Source organism: Procambarus clarkii, chromosome 71 (assembly GCF_040958095.1).
Source record: "Procambarus clarkii isolate CNS0578487 chromosome 71, FALCON_Pclarkii_2.0, whole genome shotgun sequence".
In the NCBI taxonomy this organism is placed as follows: Eukaryota; Metazoa; Arthropoda; class Malacostraca; order Decapoda; family Cambaridae; genus Procambarus; species Procambarus clarkii.
The window spans coordinates 30,001,490-30,023,710 of record NC_091220.1 but is presented as its reverse complement, the minus strand read 5'-3'; positions in this window follow the sequence as shown (position 1 = coordinate 30,023,710).

Sequence of the window (22,221 nt, the reverse complement as noted above, 5' to 3'; positions counted from 1 at the left end):
TATATATATATATATATATATATATATATATATATATATATATATATATATATATATATATATATATATATATATATATATATATATATATATATATATGTCGTACCTAGTAGCCAGAACGCACTTCTCAGCCTACTATGCAAGGCCCGATTTGCCTAATAAGCCAAGTTTTCCTGAATTAATATATTTTCTCTAATTTTTTTCTTATGAAATGATAAAACTGTTCATTTCATTATGTATGAGTTAAGGTCTTTTCATTTGAGTTAAAACTAATGTAGATATCTAACCGAACCTAACCAACCCTAAAATGGTTAACATAAATTGATTGGAATATGTATGTAGACGCTCAGTTAGTGTTACTGTAATTTATATGGTTAACGTTTGAATGACATAGTTTCCCCTCATTGTCACATTTTTTGTTACTATTTCGCTGTTCATTCTCACTCTCTCTGAATCCCGTGGACTAATTGTGCTCACGAGTGTTTGTTTAAGGTACGGTAACCATAGGCTTTTCACACAATAATTTGCATCTATTTAAGAAGAAACATTTCTAAAGATTATCTAAGTTTCTAATAAATATTCTTTTTCCTAACATACAAGTCAATCACACAGTACCTAACTTCAGTCAGAAACACTTTTCTTACTATATCTCGCAACGTCTTTTGCATATATATCCTATCTTAAAAAATAACAATTTTAATTCATAACTGGCAACCCCCCTCCCCTCCAGAGCTTTCAAGGCCACCAAACGTCATTCCTTTCCCTTAACCTCTCCCAAATTATCTTTTGCACCAATACACAAACTAGGGGGCTTTATTGCTGAGTGGACGTCGCTCCCGACTCGTAATCCTAGCTCATTCGATCCCCCGGTGATGGCACAAACGGAAATCAGCAGAGTTTCTATCATTCTGATGCCCTCTGTTACTTAGCAGTAAATATGTAAATGAGCGTTAGACAGCTGTTGCGGGCTGCTTCCTGGGTGTGTGTGTGTGTGTGGATTTTTTTTTTATTAGTTATTAATAATTGATTGATTGGCAGTTGAGAGGCGGGCCGAAAGAGCAGAGCTCAACCCTCGCAAGCACAACTAGGTGAACACAACTAGATAAATACTAACAAACCACAATCTCGTACAATCCACTACACACACAACCCGACCTCCCCCCCAACTCCCTAAATCACTCTACCTAAGTCATTAAAAAATTAAAACAAATCAATTAATACACCAAAAATACTAACTATAAATAAAGGAACCAAATTTGAGACATACAGCGATTCCAGCGTGGTCTAGTCGGAAGAGAACGTGTTCTCATCTGGATAGATTGCGATCGAGCCTGTCGGAACGGGTGTGTAACTGCAGGGCACAAATATTTGTGTGTCCCCTCCTGTAGCTGCCTCTGTTTCGACAGGTTTCCTGGATAGCTAGAATTGACCTGGCCCTTGGAAAGTGGGGAAGGGGTGAAATCCGTTGGGCCCACGGATGGATACCTTGGATCCATGGACTTAGGGCAGGTCTAATCACCTGGGATTCGAACCCACGGTGGGAATAAGGGAGGAGATATGGGGAGGGGAAGGGGAAGGATGTTTCCTGGAACCAAACCTCACATAAACCCGGACACTCACACACACACACACACCCTCACCCGAACAATCACAGGGGCACTCACACTCACACACACCCATAGACTGTGATAAGGGAGACCATCTGAGGGGACACAGATGGCCTCGTGGACCCACAGGCATAACCGGACACACACGCAACCGGACTCTCACACACTCACACGGACACTCACAGGGATAAACACACACACAGACACACATCCATAGACACAAACTGTGATAAGGGAGACCATCTGACGGGACACAGATGGCCTCCTGGACCCACAGGTATATATCAATATTTAAATATACATACATATTTATAAATATAACATATTTAAAAAAAAAAATAAATAAAAAAAAAAAAATATATATATATATATATATATATATATATATATATATATATATATATATATATATATATATATATATATATATATATATATATATATATATATATATATATATATATATATATATGTCGTACCTAGTAGCCAGAACGCACTTCTCAGCCTACTATGCAAGGCCCGATTTGCCTAATAAGCCAAGTTTTCTTGAATTAATATATTTTCTCTAATTTTTTTCTTATGAAATGATAAAACTGTTCATTTCATTATGTATGAGTTAAGTTCTTTTCATTTGAGTTAAAACTAATGTAGATATATAACCGAACCTAACCAACCCTAAAATGGTTAACATAAATTGATTGGAATATGTATGTAGACGCTCAGTTAGTGTTACTGTAATTTATATGGTTAACGTTTGAATGACATAGTTTCCCCTCATTGTCACATTTTTTGTTACTATTTCGCTGTTCATTCTCACTCTCTCTGAATCCCGTGGACTAATTGTGCTCACGAGTGTTTGTTTAAGGTACGGTAACCATAGGCTTTTCACACAATAATTTGCAACTATTTAAGAAGAAACATTTCTAAAGATTATCTAAGTTTCTAATAAATATTCTTTTTCCTAACATACAAGTCAATCACACAGTACCTAACTTCAGTCAGAAACACTTTTCTTACTATATCTCGCAACGTCTTTTGCATATATATCCTATCTTAAAAAATAACAATTTTAATTCATAACTGGCAACCCCCCTCCCCTCCAGAGCTTTCAAGGCCACCAAACGTCATTCCTTTCCCTTAACCTCTCCCAAATTATCTTTTGCACCAATACACAAACTAGGGGGCTTTATTGCTGAGTGGACGTCGCTCCCGACTCGTAATCCTAGCTCATTCGATCCCCCGGTGATGGCACAAACGGAAATCAGCAGAGTTTCTATCATTCTGATGCCCTCTGTTACTTAGCAGTAAATATGTAAATGAGCGTTAGACAGCTGTTGCGGGCTGCTTCCTGGGTGTGTGTGTGTGTGTGTGGAATTTTTTTTTATTAGTTATTAATAATTGATTGATTGGCAGTTGAGAGGCGGGCCGAAAGAGCAGAGCTCAACCCTCGCAAGCACAACTAGGTGAACACAACTAGATAAATACTAACAAACCACAATCTCGTACAATCCACTACACACACAACCCGACCTCCCCCCCAACTCCCTAAATCACTCTACCTAAGTCATTAAAAAATTAAAACAAATCAATTAATACACCAAAAATACTAACTATAAATAAAGGAACCAAATTTGAGACATACAGCGATTCCAGCGTGGTCTAGTCGGAAGAGAACGTGTTCTCATCTGGATAGATTGCGATCGAGCCTGTCGGAACGGGTGTGTAACTGCAGGGCACAAATATTTGTGTGTCCCCTCCTGTAGCTGCCTCTGTTTCGACAGGTTTCCTGGATAGCTAGAATTGACCTGGCCCTTGGAAAGTGGGGAAGGGGTGAAATCCGTTGGGCCCACGGATGGATACCTTGGATCCATGGAATTAGGGCAGGTCTAATCACCTGGGATTCGAACCCACGGTGGGAATAAGGGAGGAGATATGGGGAGGGGAAGGGGAAGGATGTTTCCTGGAACCAAACCTCACATAAACCCGGACACTCACACACACACACACACCCTCACCCGAACAATCACAGGGGCACTCACACTCACACACACCCATAGACTGTGATAAGGGAGACCATCTGAGGGGACACAGATGGCCTCGTGGACCCACAGGCATAACCGGACACACACGCAACCGGACTCTCACACACTCACACGGACACTCACAGGGATAAACACACACACAGACACACATCCATAGACACAAACTGTGATAAGGGAGACCATCTGAGGGGACACAGATGGCCTCCTGGACCCACAGGTATATATCAATATTTAAATATACATACATATTTATAAATATAACATATTTAAAAAAAAAAAAAATAAAAAAAAATAAAAAAAATATATATATATATATATATATATATATATATATATATATATATATATATATATATATATATATATATATATATATATATATATATATATATGTCGTACCTAGTAGCCAGAACGCACTTCTCAGCCTACTATGCAAGGCCCGATTTGCCTAATAAGCCAAGTTTTCCTGAATTAATATATTTTCTCTAATTTTTTTCTTATGAAATGATAAAACTGTTCATTTCATTATGTATGAGTTAAGTTCTTTTCATTTGAGTTAAAACTAATGTAGATATATAACCGAACCTAACCAACCCTAAAATGGTTAACATAAATTGATTGGAATATGTATGTAGACGCTCAGTTAGTGTTACTGTAATTTATATGGTTAACGTTTGAATGACATAGTTTCCCCTCATTGTCACATTTTTTGTTACTATTTCGCTGTTCATTCTCACTCTCTCTGAATCCCGTGGACTAATTGTGCTCACGAGTGTTTGTTTAAGGTACGGTAACCATAGGCTTTTCACACAATAATTTGCAACTATTTAAGAAGAAACATTTCTAAAGATTATCTAAGTTTCTAATAAATATTCTTTTTCCTAACATACAAGTCAATCACACAGTACCTAACTTCAGTCAGAAACACTTTTCTTACTATATCTCGCAACGTCTTTTGCATATATATCCTATCTTAAAAAATAACAATTTTAATTCATAACTGGCAACCCCCCTCCCCTCCAGAGCTTTCAAGGCCACCAAACGTCATTCCTTTCCCTTAACCTCTCCCAAATTATCTTTTGCACCAATACACAAACTAGGGGGCTTTATTGCTGAGTGGACGTCGCTCCCGACTCGTAATCCTAGCTCATTCGATCCCCCGGTGATGGCACAAACGGAAATCAGCAGAGTTTCTATCATTCTGATGCCCTCTGTTACTTAGCAGTAAATATGTAAATGAGCGTTAGACAGCTGTTGCGGGCTGCTTCCTGGGTGTGTGTGTGTGTGTGGAATTTTTTTTTATTAGTTATTAATAATTGATTGATTGGCAGTTGAGAGGCGGGCCGAAAGAGCAGAGCTCAACCCTCGCAAGCACAACTAGGTGAACACAACTAGATAAATACTAACAAACCACAATCTCGTACAATCCACTACACACACAACCCGACCTCCCCCCCAACTCCCTAAATCACTCTACCTAAGTCATTAAAAAATTAAAACAAATCAATTAATACACCAAAAATACTAACTATAAATAAAGGAACCAAATTTGAGACATACAGCGATTCCAGCGTGGTCTAGTCGGAAGAGAACGTGTTCTCATCTGGATAGATTGCGATCGAGCCTGTCGGAACGGGTGTGTAACTGCAGGGCACAAATATTTGTGTGTCCCCTCCTGTAGCTGCCTCTGTTTCGACAGGTTTCCTGGATAGCTAGAATTGACCTGGCCCTTGGAAAGTGGGGAAGGGGTGAAATCCGTTGGGCCCACGGATGGATACCTTGGATCCATGGACTTAGGGCAGGTCTAATCACCTGGGATTCGAACCCACGGTGGGAATAAGGGAGGAGATATGGGGAGGGGAAGGGGAAGGATGTTTCCTGGAACCAAACCTCACATAAACCCGGACACTCACACACACACACACACCCTCACCCGAACAATCACAGGGGCACTCACACTCACACACACCCATAGACTGTGATAAGGGAGACCATCTGAGGGGACACAGATGGCCTCGTGGACCCACAGGCATAACCGGACACACACGCAACCGGACTCTCACACACTCACACGGACACTCACAGGGATAAACACACACACAGACACACATCCATAGACACAAACTGTGATAAGGGAGACCATCTGAGGGGACACAGATGGCCTCCTGGACCCACAGGTATATATCAATATTTAAATATACATACATATTTATAAATATAACATATTTTTAAAAAATAAATAAATAAAATAAAAATTAATATATATATATATATATATATATATATATATATATATATATATATATATATATATATATATATATATATATATATATATATATATATATATATATGTCGTACCTAGTAGCCAGAACGCACTTCTCAGCCTACTATGCAAGGCCCGATTTGCCTAATAAGCCAAGTTTTCCTGAATTAATATATTTTCTCTAATTTTTTTCTTATGAAATGATAAAAGTGTTCATTTCATTATGTATGAGTTAAGTTCTTTTCATTTGAGTTAAAACTAATGTAGATATATAACCGAACCTAACCAACCCTAAAATGGTTAACATAAATTGATTGGAATATGTATGTAGACGCTCAGTTAGTGTTACTGTAATTTATATGGTTAACGTTTGAATGACATAGTTTCCCCTCATTGTCACATTTTTTGTTACTATTTCGCTGTTCATTCTCACTCTCTCTGAATCCCGTGGACTAATTGTGCTCACGAGTGTTTGTTTAAGGTACGGTAACCATAGGCTTTTCACACAATAATTTGCAACTATTTAAGAAGAAACATTTCTAAAGATTATCTAAGTTTCTAATAAATATTCTTTTTCCTAACATACAAGTCAATCACACAGTACCTAACTTCAGTCAGAAACACTTTTCTTACTATATCTCGCAACGTCTTTTGCATATATATCCTATCTTAAAAAATAACAATTTTAATTCATAACTGGCAACCCCCCTCCCCTCCAGAGCTTTCAAGGCCACCAAACGTCATTCCTTTCCCTTAACCTCTCCCAAATTATCTTTTGCACCAATACACAAACTAGGGGGCTTTATTGCTGAGTGGACGTCGCTCCCGACTCGTAATCCTAGCTCATTCGATCCCCCGGTGATGGCACAAACGGAAATCAGCAGAGTTTCTATCATTCTGATGCCCTCTGTTACTTAGCAGTAAATATGTAAATGAGCGTTAGACAGCTGTTGCGGGCTGCTTCCTGGGTGTGTGTGTGTGTGTGGAATTTTTTTTTATTAGTTATTAATAATTGATTGATTGGCAGTTGAGAGGCGGGCCGAAAGAGCAGAGCTCAACCCTCGCAAGCACAACTAGGTGAACACAACTAGATAAATACTAACAAACCACAATCTCGTACAATCCACTACACACACAACCCGACCTCCCCCCCAACTCCCTAAATCACTCTACCTAAGTCATTAAAAAATTAAAACAAATCAATTAATACACCAAAAATACTAACTATAAATAAAGGAACCAAATTTGAGACATACAGCGATTCCAGCGTGGTCTAGTCGGAAGAGAACGTGTTCTCATCTGGATAGATTGCGATCGAGCCTGTCGGAACGGGTGTGTAACTGCAGGGCACAAATATTTGTGTGTCCCCTCCTGTAGCTGCCTCTGTTTCGACAGGTTTCCTGGATAGCTAGAATTGACCTGGCCCTTGGAAAGTGGGGAAGGGGTGAAATCCGTTGGGCCCACGGATGGATACCTTGGATCCATGGACTTAGGGCAGGTCTAATCACCTGGGATTCGAACCCACGGTGGGAATAAGGGAGGAGATATGGGGAGGGGAAGGGGAAGGATGTTTCCTGGAACCAAACCTCACATAAACCCGGACACTCACACACACACACACACCCTCACCCGAACAATCACAGGGGCACTCACACTCACACACACCCATAGACTGTGATAAGGGAGACCATCTGAGGGGACACAGATGGCCTCGTGGACCCACAGGCATAACCGGACACACACGCAACCGGACTCTCACACACTCACACGGACACTCACAGGGATAAACACACACACAGACACACATCCATAGACACAAACTGTGATAAGGGAGACCATCTGAGGGGACACAGATGGCCTCCTGGACCCACAGGTATATATCAATATTTAAATATACATACATATTTATAAATATAACATATTTAAAAAAAAAATAAATAAAATAAAAAAAAAAAAAAATATATATATATATATATATATATATATATATATATATATATATATATATATATATATATATATATATATATATATATATGTCGTACCTAGTAGCCAGAACGCACTTCTCAGCCTACTATGCAAGGCCCGATTTGCCTAATAAGCCAAGTTTTCCTGAATTAATATATTTTCTCTAATTTTTTTCTTATGAAATGATAAAACTGTTCATTTCATTATGTATGAGTTAAGTTCTTTTCATTTGAGTTAAAACTAATGTAGATATATAACCGAACCTAACCAACCCTAAAATGGTTAACATAAATTGATTGGAATATGTATGTAGACGCTCAGTTAGTGTTACTGTAATTTATATGGTTAACGTTTGAATGACATAGTTTCCCCTCATTGTCACATTTTTTGTTACTATTTCGCTGTTCATTCTCACTCTCTCTGAATCCCGTGGACTAATTGTGCTCACGAGTGTTTGTTTAAGGTACGGTAACCATAGGCTTTTCACACAATAATTTGCAACTATTTAAGAAGAAACATTTCTAAAGATTATCTAAGTTTCTAATAAATATTCTTTTTCCTAACATACAAGTCAATCACACAGTACCTAACTTCAGTCAGAAACACTTTTCTTACTATATCTCGCAACGTCTTTTGCATATATATCCTATCTTAAAAAATAACAATTTTAATTCATAACTGGCAACCCCCCTCCCCTCCAGAGCTTTCAAGGCCACCAAACGTCATTCCTTTCCCTTAACCTCTCCCAAATTATCTTTTGCACCAATACACAAACTAGGGGGCTTTATTGCTGAGTGGACGTCGCTCCCGACTCGTAATCCTAGCTCATTCGATCCCCCGGTGATGGCACAAACGGAAATCAGCAGAGTTTCTATCATTCTGATGCCCTCTGTTACTTAGCAGTAAATATGTAAATGAGCGTTAGACAGCTGTTGCGGGCTGCTTCCTGGGTGTGTGTGTGTGTGTGGAATTTTTTTTTATTAGTTATTAATAATTGATTGATTGGCAGTTGAGAGGCGGGCCGAAAGAGTAGAGCTCAACCCTCGCAAGCACAACTAGGTGAACACAACTAGATAAATACTAACAAACCACAATCTCGTACAATCCACTACACACACAACCCGACCTCCCCCCCAACTCCCTAAATCACTCTACCTAAGTCATTAAAAAATTAAAACAAATCAATTAATACACCAAAAATACTAACTATAAATAAAGGAACCAAATTTGAGACATACAGCGATTCCAGCGTGGTCTAGTCGGAAGAGAACGTGTTCTCATCTGGATAGATTGCGATCGAGCCTGTCGGAACGGGTGTGTAACTGCAGGGCACAAATATTTGTGTGTCCCCTCCTGTAGCTGCCTCTGTTTCGACAGGTTTCCTGGATAGCTAGAATTGACCTGGCCCTTGGAAAGTGGGGAAGGGGTGAAATCCGTTGGGCCCACGGATGGATACCTTGGATCCATGGACTTAGGGCAGGTCTAATCACCTGGGATTCGAACCCACGGTGGGAATAAGGGAGGAGATATGGGGAGGGGAAGGGGAAGGATGTTTCCTGGAACCAAACCTCACATAAACCCGGACACTCACACACACACACACACCCTCACCCGAACAATCACAGGGGCACTCACACTCACACACACCCATAGACTGTGATAAGGGAGACCATCTGAGGGGACACAGATGGCCTCGTGGACCCACAGGCATAACCGGACACACACGCAACCGGACTCTCACACACTCACACGGACACTCACAGGGATAAACACACACACAGACACACATCCATAGACACAAACTGTGATAAGGGAGACCATCTGAGGGGACACAGATGGCCTCCTGGACCCACAGGTATATATCAATATTTAAATATACATACATATTTATAAATATAACATATTTAAAAAAAAAAATAAAAAAAAAATAAAAAAAAATATATATATATATATATATATAATATATATATATATATATATATATATATATATATATATATATATATATATATATATATATATATATATATATATATATATATATATATATATATATATATATATATATATATGTCGTACCTAGTAGCCAGAACGCACTTCTCAGCCTACTATGCAAGGCCCGATTTGCCTAATAAGCCAAGTTTTCCTGAATTAATATATTTTCTCTAATTTTTTTCTTATGAAATGATAAAACTGTTCATTTCATTATGTATGAGTTAAGTTCTTTTCATTTGAGTTAAAACTAATGTAGATATCTAACCGAACCTAACCAACCCTAAAATGGTTAACATAAATTGATTGGAATATGTATGTAGACGCTCAGTTAGTGTTACTGTAATTTATATGGTTAACGTTTGAATGACATAGTTTCCCCTCATTGTCACATTTTTTGTTACTATTTCGCTGTTCATTCTCACTCTCTCTGAATCCCGTGGACTAATTGTGCTCACGAGTGTTTGTTTAAGGTACGGTAACCATAGGCTTTTCACACAATAATTTGCAACTATTTAAGAAGAAACATTTCTAAAGATTATCTAAGTTTCTAATAAATATTCTTTTTCCTAACATACAAGTCAATCACACAGTACCTAACTTCAGTCAGAAACACTTTTCTTACTATATCTCGCAACGTCTTTTGCATATATATCCTATCTTAAAAAATAACAATTTTAATTCATAACTGGCAACCCCCCTCCCCTCCAGAGCTTTCAAGGCCACCAAACGTCATTCCTTTCCCTTAACCTCTCCCAAATTATCTTTTGCACCAATACACAAACTAGGGGGCTTTATTGCTGAGTGGACGTCGCTCCCGACTCGTGTGTGTGGGTGTGTGTGTGTGCTTCCTGGGTGTGTGTGTGTGTGTGGAATTTTTTTTTATTAGTTATTAATAATTGATTGATTGGCAGTTGAGAGGCGGGCCGAAAGAGCAGAGCTCAACCCTCGCAAGCACAACTAGGTGAACACAACTAGATAAATACTAACAAACCACGATCTCGTACAATCCACTACACACACAACCCGACCTCCCCCCCAACTCCCTAAATCACTCTACCTAAGTCATTAAAAAATTAAAACAAATCAATTAATATACCAAAAATACTAACTATAAATAAAGGAACCAAATTTGAGACATACAGCGATTCCAGCGTGGTCTAGTCGGAAGAGAACGTGTTCTCATCTGGATAGATTGTGATCGAGCCTGTCGGAACGGGTGTGTAACTGCAGGGCACAAATATTTGTGTGTCCCCTCCTGTAGCTGCCTCTGTTTCGACAGGTTTCCTGGATAGCTAGAATTGACCTGGCCCTTGGAAAGTGGGGAAGGGGTGAAATCCGTTGGGCCCACGGATGGATACCTTGGATCCATGGATTTAGGGCAGGTCTAATCACCTGGGATTCGAACCCACGGTGGGAATAAGGGAGGAGATATAGGGAGGGGAAGGGGAAGGATGTTTCCTGGAACCAAACCTCACATAAACCCGGACACTCACACACACACACACACCCACACCCGAACAATCACAGGGGCACTCACACTCACACACACCCATAGACTGTGATAAGGGAGACCATCTGAGGGGACACAGATGGCCTCGTGGACCCACAGGCATAACCGGACACACACGCAACCGGACTCTCACACACTCACACGGACACTCACAGGGATAAACACACACACAGACACACATCCATAGACACAAACTGTGATAAGGGAGACCATCTGAGGGGACACAGATGGCCTCCTGGACCCACAGGTATATATCAATATTTAAATATACATACATATTTATAAATATAACATATTTAAAAAAAAAATAAATAAAATAAAAATATATATATATATATATATATATATATATATATATATATATATATATATATATATATATATATATATATATATATATATATGTCGTACCTAGTAGCCAGAACGCACTTCTCAGCCTACTATGCAAGGCCCGATTTGCCTAATAAGCCAAGTTTTCCTGAATTAATATATTTTCTCTAATTTTTTTCTTATGAAATGATAAAACTGTTCATTTCATTATGTATGAGTTAAGTTCTTTTCATTTGAGTTAAAACTAATGTAGATATATAACCGAACCTAACCAACCCTAAAATGGTTAACATAAATTGATTGGAATATGTATGTAGACGCTCAGTTAGTGTTACTGTAATTTATATGGTTAACGTTTGAATGACATAGTTTCCCCTCATTGTCACATTTTTTGTTACTATTTCGCTGTTCATTCTCACTCTCTCTGAATCCCGTGGACTAATTGTGCTCACGAGTGTTTGTTTAAGGTACGGTAACCATAGGCTTTTCACACAATAATTTGCAACTATTTAAGAAGAAACATTTCTAAAGATTATCTAAGTTTCTAATAAATATTCTTTTTCCTAACATACAAGTCAATCACACAGTACCTAACTTCAGTCAGAAACACTTTTCTTACTATATCTCGCAACGTCTTTTGCATATATATCCTATCTTAAAAAATAACAATTTTAATTCATAACTGGCAACCCCCTCCCCTCCAGAGCTTTCAAGGCCACCAAACGTCATTCCTTTCCCTTAACCTCTCCCAAATTATCTTTTGCACCAATACACAAACTAGGGGGCTTTATTGCTGAGTGGACGTCGCTCCCGACTCGTAATCCTAGCTCATTCGATCCCCCGGTGATGGCACAAACGGAAATCAGCAGAGTTTCTATCATTCTGATGCCCTCTGTTACTTAGCAGTAAATATGTAAATGAGCGTTAGACAGCTGTTGCGGGCTGCTTCCTGGGTGTGTGTGTGTGTGTGGAATTTTTTTTTATTAGTTATTAATAATTGATTGATTGGCAGTTGAGAGGCGGGCCGAAAGAGTAGAGCTCAACCCTCGCAAGCACAACTAGGTGAACACAACTAGATAAATACTAACAAACCACAATCTCGTACAATCCACTACACACACAACCCGACCTCCCCCCCAACTCCCTAAATCACTCTACCTAAGTCATTAAAAAATTAAAACAAATCAATTAATACACCAAAAATACTAACTATAAATAAAGGAACCAAATTTGTGACATACAGCGATTCCAGCGTGGTCTAGTCGGAAGAGAACGTGTTCTCATCTGGATAGATTGCGATCGAGCCTGTCGGAACGGGTGTGTAACTGCAGGGCACAAATATTTGTGTGTCCCCTCCTGTAGCTGCCTCTGTTTCGACAGGTTTCCTGGATAGCTAGAATTGACCTGGCCCTTGGAAAGTGGGGAAGGGGTGAAATCCGTTGGGCCCACGGATGGATACCTTGGATCCATGGACTTAGGGCAGGTCTAATCACCTGGGATTCGAACCCACGGTGGGAATAAGGGAGGAGATATGGGGAGGGGAAGGGGAAGGATGTTTCCTGGAACCAAACCTCACATAAACCCGGACACTCACACACACACACACACCCTCACCCGAACAATCACAGGGGCACTCACACTCACACACACCCATAGACTGTGATAAGGGAGACCATCTGAGGGGACACAGATGGCCTCGTGGACCCACAGGCATAACCGGACACACACGCAACCGGACTCTCACACACTCACACGGACACTCACAGGGATAAACACACACACAGACACACATCCATAGACACAAACTGTGATAAGGGAGACCATCTGAGGGGACACAGATGGCCTCCTGGACCCACAGGTATATATCAATATTTAAATATACATACATATTTATAAATATAACATATTTAAAAAAAAAAAAAAAAAAAAAAAAAAAAAATATATATATATATATATATATATATATATATATATATATATATATATATATATATATAATATATATATATATATATATATATATATATATATATATATATATATATATATATATATATATGTCGTACCTAGTAGCCAGAACGCACTTCTCAGCCTACTATGCAAGGCCCGATTTGCCTAATAAGCCAAGTTTTCCTGAATTAATATATTTTCTCTAATTTTTTTCTTATGAAATGATAAAACTGTTCATTTCATTATGTATGAGTTAAGTTCTTTTCATTTGAGTTAAAACTAATGTAGATATATAACCGAACCTAACCAACCCTAAAATGGTTAACATAAATTGATTGGAATATGTATGTAGACGCTCAGTTAGTGTTACTGTAATTTATATGGTTAACGTTTGAATGACATAGTTTCCCCTCATTGTCACATTTTTTGTTACTATTTCGCTGTTCATTCTCACTCTCTCTGAATCCCGTGGACTAATTGTGCTCACGAGTGTTTGTTTAAGGTACGGTAACCATAGGCTTTTCACACAATAATTTGCAACTATTTAAGAAGAAACATTTCTAAAGATTATCTAAGTTTCTAATAAATATTCTTTTTCCTAACATACAAGTCAATCACACAGTACCTAACTTCAGTCAGAAACACTTTTCTTACTATATCTCGCAACGTCTTTTGCATATATATCCTATCTTAAAAAATAACAATTTTAATTCATAACTGGCAACCCCCTCCCCTCCAGAGCTTTCAAGGCCACCAAACGTCATTCCTTTCCCTTAACCTCTCCCAAATTATCTTTTGCACCAATACACAAACTAGGGGGCTTTATTGCTGAGTGGACGTCGCTCCCGACTCGTAATCCTAGCTCATTCGATCCCCCGGTGATGGCACAAACGGAAATCAGCAGAGTTTCTATCATTCTGATGCCCTCTGTTACTTAGCAGTAAATATGTAAATGAGCGTTAGACAGCTGTTGCGGGCTGCTTCCTGGGTGTGTGTGTGTGTGTGGAATTTTTTTTTATTAGTTATTAATAATTGATTGATTGGCAGTTGAGAGGCGGGCCGAAAGAGTAGAGCTCAACCCTCGCAAGCACAACTAGGTGAACACAACTAGATAAATACTAACAAACCACAATCTCGTACAATCCACTACACACACAACCCGACCTCCCCCCCAACTCCCTAAATCACTCTACCTAAGTCATTAAAAAATTAAAACAAATCAATTAATACACCAAAAATACTAACTATAAATAAAGGAACCAAATTTGAGACATACAGCGATTCCAGCGTGGTCTAGTCGGAAGAGAACGTGTTCTCATCTGGATAGATTGCGATCGAGCCTGTCGGAACGGGTGTGTAACTGCAGGGCACAAATATTTGTGTGTCCCCTCCTGTAGCTGCCTCTGTTTCGACAGGTTTCCTGGATAGCTAGAATTGACCTGGCCCTTGGAAAGTGGGGAAGGGGTGAAATCCGTTGGGCCCACGGATGGATACCTTGGATCCATGGACTTAGGGCAGGTCTAATCACCTGGGATTCGAACCCACGGTGGGAATAAGGGAGGAGATATGGGGAGGGGAAGGGGAAGGATGTTTCCTGGAACCAAACCTCACATAAACCCGGACACTCACACACACACACACACCCTCACCCGAACAATCACAGGGGCACTCACACTCACACACACCCATAGACTGTGATAAGGGAGACCATCTGAGGGGACACAGATGGCCTCGTGGACCCACAGGCATAACCGGACACACACGCAACCGGACTCTCACACACTCACACGGACACTCACAGGGATAAACACACACACAGACACACATCCATAGACACAAACTGTGATAAGGGAGACCATCTGAGGGGACACAGATGGCCTCCTGGACCCACAGGTATATATCAATATTTAAATATACATACATATTTATAAATATAACATATTTAAAAAAAAAAAAAAAAAAAAAAAAAAATATATATATATATATATATATATATATATATATATATATATATATATATATATATATATATATATATATATATATATATGTCGTACCTAGTAGCCAGAACGCACTTCTCAGCCTACTATGCAAGGCCCGATTTGCCTAATAAGCCAAGTTTTCCTGAATTAATATATTTTCTCTAATTTTTTTCTTATGAAATGATAAAACTGTTCATTTCATTATGTATGAGTTAAGTTCTTTTCATTTGAGTTAAAACTAATGTAGATATCTAACCGAACCTAACCAACCCTAAAATGGTTAACATAAATTGATTGGAATATGTATGTAGACGCTCAGTTAGTGTTACTGTAATTTATATGGTTAACGTTTGAATGACATAGTTTCCCCTCATTGTCACATTTTTTGTTACTATTTCGCTGTTCATTCTCACTCTCTCTGAATCCCGTGGACTAATTGTGCTCACGAGTGTTTGTTTAAGGTACGGTAACCATAGGCTTTTCACACAATAATTTGCAACTATTTAAGAAGAAACATTTCTAAAGATTATCTAAGTTTCTAATAAATATTCTTTTTCCTAACATACAAGTCAATCACACAGTACCTAACTTCAGTCAGAAACACTTTTCTTACTATATCTCGCAACGTCTTTTGCATATATATCCTATCTTAAAAAATAACAATTTTAATTCATAACTGGCAACCCCCCTCCCCTCCAGAGCTTTCAAGGCCACCAAACGTCATTCCTTTCCCTTAACCTCTCCCAAATTATCTTTTGCACCAATACACAAACTAGGGGGCTTTATTGCTGAGTGGACGTCGCTCCCGACTCGTGTGTGTGGGTGTGTGTGTGTGCTTCCTGGGTGTGTGTGTGTGTGTGGAATTTTTTTTTATTAGTTATTAATAATTGATTGATTGGCAGTTGAGAGGCGGGCCGAAAGAGCAGAGCTCAACCCTCGCAAGCACAACTAGGTGAACACAACTAGATAAATACTAACAAACCACGATCTCGTACAATCCACTACACACACAACCCGACCTCCCCCCCAACTCCCTAAATCACTCTACCTAAGTCATTAAAAAATTAAAACAAATCAATTAATATACCAAAAATACTAACTATAAATAAAGGAACCAAATTTGAGACATACAGCGATTCCAGCGTGGTCTAGTCGGAAGAGAACGTGTTCTCATCTGGATAGATTGTGATCGAGCCTGTCGGAACGGGTGTGTAACTGCAGGGCACAAATATTTGTGTGTCCCCTCCTGTAGCTGCCTCTGTTTCGACAGGTTTCCTGGATAGCTAGAATTGACCTGGCCCTTGGAAAGTGGGGAAGGGGTGAAATCCGTTGGGCCCACGGATGGATACCTTGGATCCATGGATTTAGGGCAGGTCTAATCACCTGGGATTCGAACCCACGGTGGGAATAAGGGAGGAGATATAGGGAGGGGAAGGGGAAGGATGTTTCCTGGAACCAAACCTCACATAAACCCGGACACTCACACACACACACACACCCACACCCGAACAATCACAGGGGCACTCACACTCACACACACCCATAGACTGTGATAAGGGAGACCATCTGAGGGGACACAGATGGCCTCGTGGACCCACAGGCATAACCGGACACACACGCAACCGGACTCTCACACACTCACACGGACACTCACAGGGATAAACACACACACAGACACACATCCATAGACACAAACTGTGATAAGGGAGACCATCTGAGGGGACACAGATGGCCTCCTGGACCCACAGGTATATATCAATATTTAAATATACATACATATTTATAAATATAACATATTTAAAAAAAAAAAATAAAAAAAAAAAAAAAAAAAAAAAATATATATATATATATATATATATATATATATATATATATATATGTCGTACCTAGTAGCCAGAACGCACTTCTCAGCCTACTATGCAAGGCCCGATTTGCCTAATAAGCCAAGTTTTCCTGAATTAATATATTTTCTCTAATTTTTTTCTTATGAAATGATAAAACTGTTCATTTCATTATGTATGAGTTAAGTTCTTTTCATTTGAGTTAAAACTAATGTAGATATCTAACCGAACCTAACCAACCCTAAAATGGTTAACATAAATTGATTGGAATATGTATGTAGACGCTCAGTTAGTGTTACTGTAATTTATATGGTTAACGTTTGAATGACATAGTTTCCCCTCATTGTCACATTTTTTGTTACTATTTCGCTGTTCATTCTCACTCTCTCTGAATCCCGTGGACTAATTGTGCTCACGAGTGTTTGTTTAAGGTACGGTAACCATAGGCTTTTCACACAATAATTTGCAACTATTTAAGAAGAAACATTTCTAAAGATTATCTAAGTTTCTAATAAATATTCTTTTTCCTAACATACAAGTCAATCACACAGTACCTAACTTCAGTCAGAAACACTTTTCTTACTATATCTCGCAACGTCTTTTGCATATATATCCTATCTTAAAAAATAACAATTTTAATTCATAACTGGCAACCCCCCTCCCCTCCAGAGCTTTCAAGGCCACCAAACGTCATTCCTTTCCCTTAACCTCTCCCAAATTATCTTTTGCACCAATACACAAACTAGGGGGCTTTATTGCTGAGTGGACGTCGCTCCCGACTCGTGTGTGTGGGTGTGTGTGTGTGCTTCCTGGGTGTGTGTGTGTGTGTGGAATTTTTTTTTATTAGTTATTAATAATTGATTGATTGGCAGTTGAGAGGCGGGCCGAAAGAGCAGAGCTCAACCCTCGCAAGCACAACTAGGTGAACACAACTAGATAAATACTAACAAACCACGATCTCGTACAATCCACTACACACACAACCCGACCTCCCCCCCAACTCCCTAAATCACTCTACCTAAGTCATTAAAAAATTAAAACAAATCAATTAATATACCAAAAATACTAACTATAAATAAAGGAACCAAATTTGAGACATACAGCGATTCCAGCGTGGTCTAGTCGGAAGAGAACGTGTTCTCATCTGGATAGATTGTGATCGAGCCTGTCGGAACGGGTGTGTAACTGCAGGGCACAAATATTTGTGTGTCCCCTCCTGTAGCTGCCTCTGTTTCGACAGGTTTCCTGGATAGCTAGAATTGACCTGGCCCTTGGAAAGTGGGGAAGGGGTGAAATCCGTTGGGCCCACGGATGGATACCTTGGATCCATGGATTTAGGGCAGGTCTAATCACCTGGGATTCGAACCCACGGTGGGAATAAGGGAGGAGATATAGGGAGGGGAAGGGGAAGGATGTTTCCTGGAACCAAACCTCACATAAACCCGGACACTCACACACACACACACACCCACACCCGAACAATCACAGGGGCACTCACACTCACACACACCCATAGACTGTGATAAGGGAGACCATCTGAGGGGACACAGATGGCCTCGTGGACCCACAGGCATAACCGGACACACACGCAACCGGACTCTCACACACTCACACGGACACTCACAGGGATAAACACACACACAGACACACATCCATAGACACAAACTGTGATAAGGGAGACCATCTGAGGGGACACAGATGGCCTCCTGGACCCACAGGTATATATCAATATTTAAATATACATACATATTTATAAATATAACATATTTAAAAAAAAAAATAAATAAAATAAAAAAATGTATATATATATATATATATATATATATATATATATATATATATATATATATATATATATATATATATATATGTCGTACCTAGTAGCCAGAACTCACTTCTCAGCCTACTATGCAAGGCCCGATTTGCCTAATAAGCCAAGTTATACTGAATTAATATATTTTCTCTATTTTTTTCTTATGAAATGATAAAGCTACCCATTTCATTATGTATGAGGTAATTTTTTTTTATTGGAGTTAAAATTAACGTAGATATATAACCGAACCTAACCAACCCTACCTAACCTAACCTATCTTTATAGGTTAGGTTAGGTAGCCGAAAACGTTAGGTTAGGTTAGGTTAGGTAGGTTAGGAAGTCGAAAAAACATTAATTAATGAAAACTAGGCTTATTAGGCAAATCTGGCCTTGCATAGTAGGCTGAGAAGTGAGTTCTGGCTACTAGGTACGACATATATATATATATATATATATATATATATATATATATATATATATATATATATATATATATATATATATATATATATATATGTCGTACCTAGTAGCCAGAACGCACTTCTCAGCCTACTATGCAAGGCCCGATTTGCCTAATAAGCCAAGTTTTCCTGAATTAATATATTTTCTCTAATTTTTTTCTTATGAAATGATAAAACTGTTCATTTCATTATGTATGAGTTAAGTTCTTTTCATTTGAGTTAAAACTAATGTAGATATATAACCGAACCTAACCAACCCTAAAATGGTTAACATAAATTGATTGGAATATGTATGTAGACGCTCAGTTAGTGTTACTGTAATTTATATGGTTAACGTTTGAATGACATAGTTTCCCCTCATTGTCACATTTTTTGTTACTATTTCGCTGTTCATTCTCACTCTCTCTGAATCCCGTGGACTAATTGTGCTCACGAGTGTTTGTTTAAGGTACGGTAACCATAGGCTTTTCACACAATAATTTGCAACTATTTAAGAAGAAACATTTCTAAAGATTATCTAAGTTTCTAATAAATATTCTTTTTCCTAACATACAAGTCAATCACACAGTACCTAACTTCAGTCAGAAACACTTTTCTTACTATATCTCGCAACGTCTTTTGCATATATATCCTATCTTAAAAAATAACAATTTTAATTCATAACTGGCAACCCCCCTCCCCTCCAGAGCTTTCAAGGCCACCAAACGTCATTCCTTTCCCTTAACCTCTCCCAAATTATCTTTTGCACCAATACACAAACTAGGGGGCTTTATTGCTGAGTGGACGTCGCTCCCGACTCGTGTGTGTGGGTGTGTGTGTGTGCTTCCTGGGTGTGTGTGTGTGTGTGGAATTTTTTTTTATTAGTTATTAATAATTGATTGATTGGCAGTTGAGAGGCGGGCCGAAAGAGCAGAGCTCAACCCTCGCAAGCACAACTAGGTGAACACAACTAGATAAATACTAACAAACCACGATCTCGTACAATCCACTACACACACAACCCGACCTCCCCCCCAACTCCCTAAATCACTCTACCTAAGTCATTAAAAAATTAAAACAAATCAATTAATATACCAAAAATACTAACTATAAATAAAGGAACCAAATTTGAGACATACAGCGATTCCAGCGTGGTCTAGTCGGAAGAGAACGTGTTCTCATCTGGATAGATTGTGATCGAGCCTGTCGGAACGGGTGTGTAACTGCAGGGCACAAATATTTGTGTGTCCCCTCCTGTAGCTGCCTCTGTTTCGACAGGTTTCCTGGATAGCTAGAATTGACCTGGCCCTTGGAAAGTGGGGAAGGGGTGAAATCCGTTGGGCCCACGGATGGATACCTTGGATCCATGGATTTAGGGCAGGTCTAATCACCTGGGATTCGAACCCACGGTGGGAATAAGGGAGGAGATATAGGGAGGGGAAGGGGAAGGATGTTTCCTGGAACCAAACCTCACATAAACCCGGACACTCACACACACACACACACCCACACCCGAACAATCACAGGGGCACTCACACTCACACACACCCATAGACTGTGATAAGGGAGACCATCTGAGGGGACACAGATGGCCTCGTGGACCCACAGGCATAACCGGACACACACGCAACCGGACTCTCACACACTCACACGGACACTCACAGGGATAAACACACACACAGACACACATCCATAGACACAAACTGTGATAAGGGAGACCATCTGAGGGGACACAGATGGCCTCCTGGACCCACAGGTATATATCAATATTTAAATATACATACATATTTATAAATATAACATATTTAAAAAAATAAATAAATAAAATAAAAAAATGTATATATATATATATATATATATATATATATATATATATATATATATATATATATATATATATATATATATATATGTCGTACCTAGTAGCCAGAACTCACTTCTCAGCCTACTATGCAAGGCCCGATTTGCCTAATAAGCCAAGTTATACTGAATTAATATATTTTCTCTATTTTTTTTCTTATGAAATGATAAAGCTACCCATTTCATTATGTATGAGGTAATTTTTTTTTATTGGAGTTAAAATTAACGTAGATATATAACCGAACCTAACCAACCCTACCTAACCTAACCTATCTTTATAGGTTAGGTTAGGTAGCCGAAAACGTTAGGTTAGGTTAGGTTAGGTAGGTTAGGAAGTCGAAAAAACATTAATTAATGAAAACTAGGCTTATTAGGCAAATCTGGCCTTGCATAGTAGGCTGAGAAGTGAGTTCTGGCTACTAGGTACGACATATATATATATATATATATATATATATATATATATATATATATATATATATATATATATATATGTCGTACCTAGTAGCCAGAACGCACTTCTCAGCCTACTATGCAAGGCCCGATTTGCCTAATAAGCCAAGTTTTCCTGAATTAATATATTTTCTCTAATTTTTTTCTTATGAAATGATAAAACT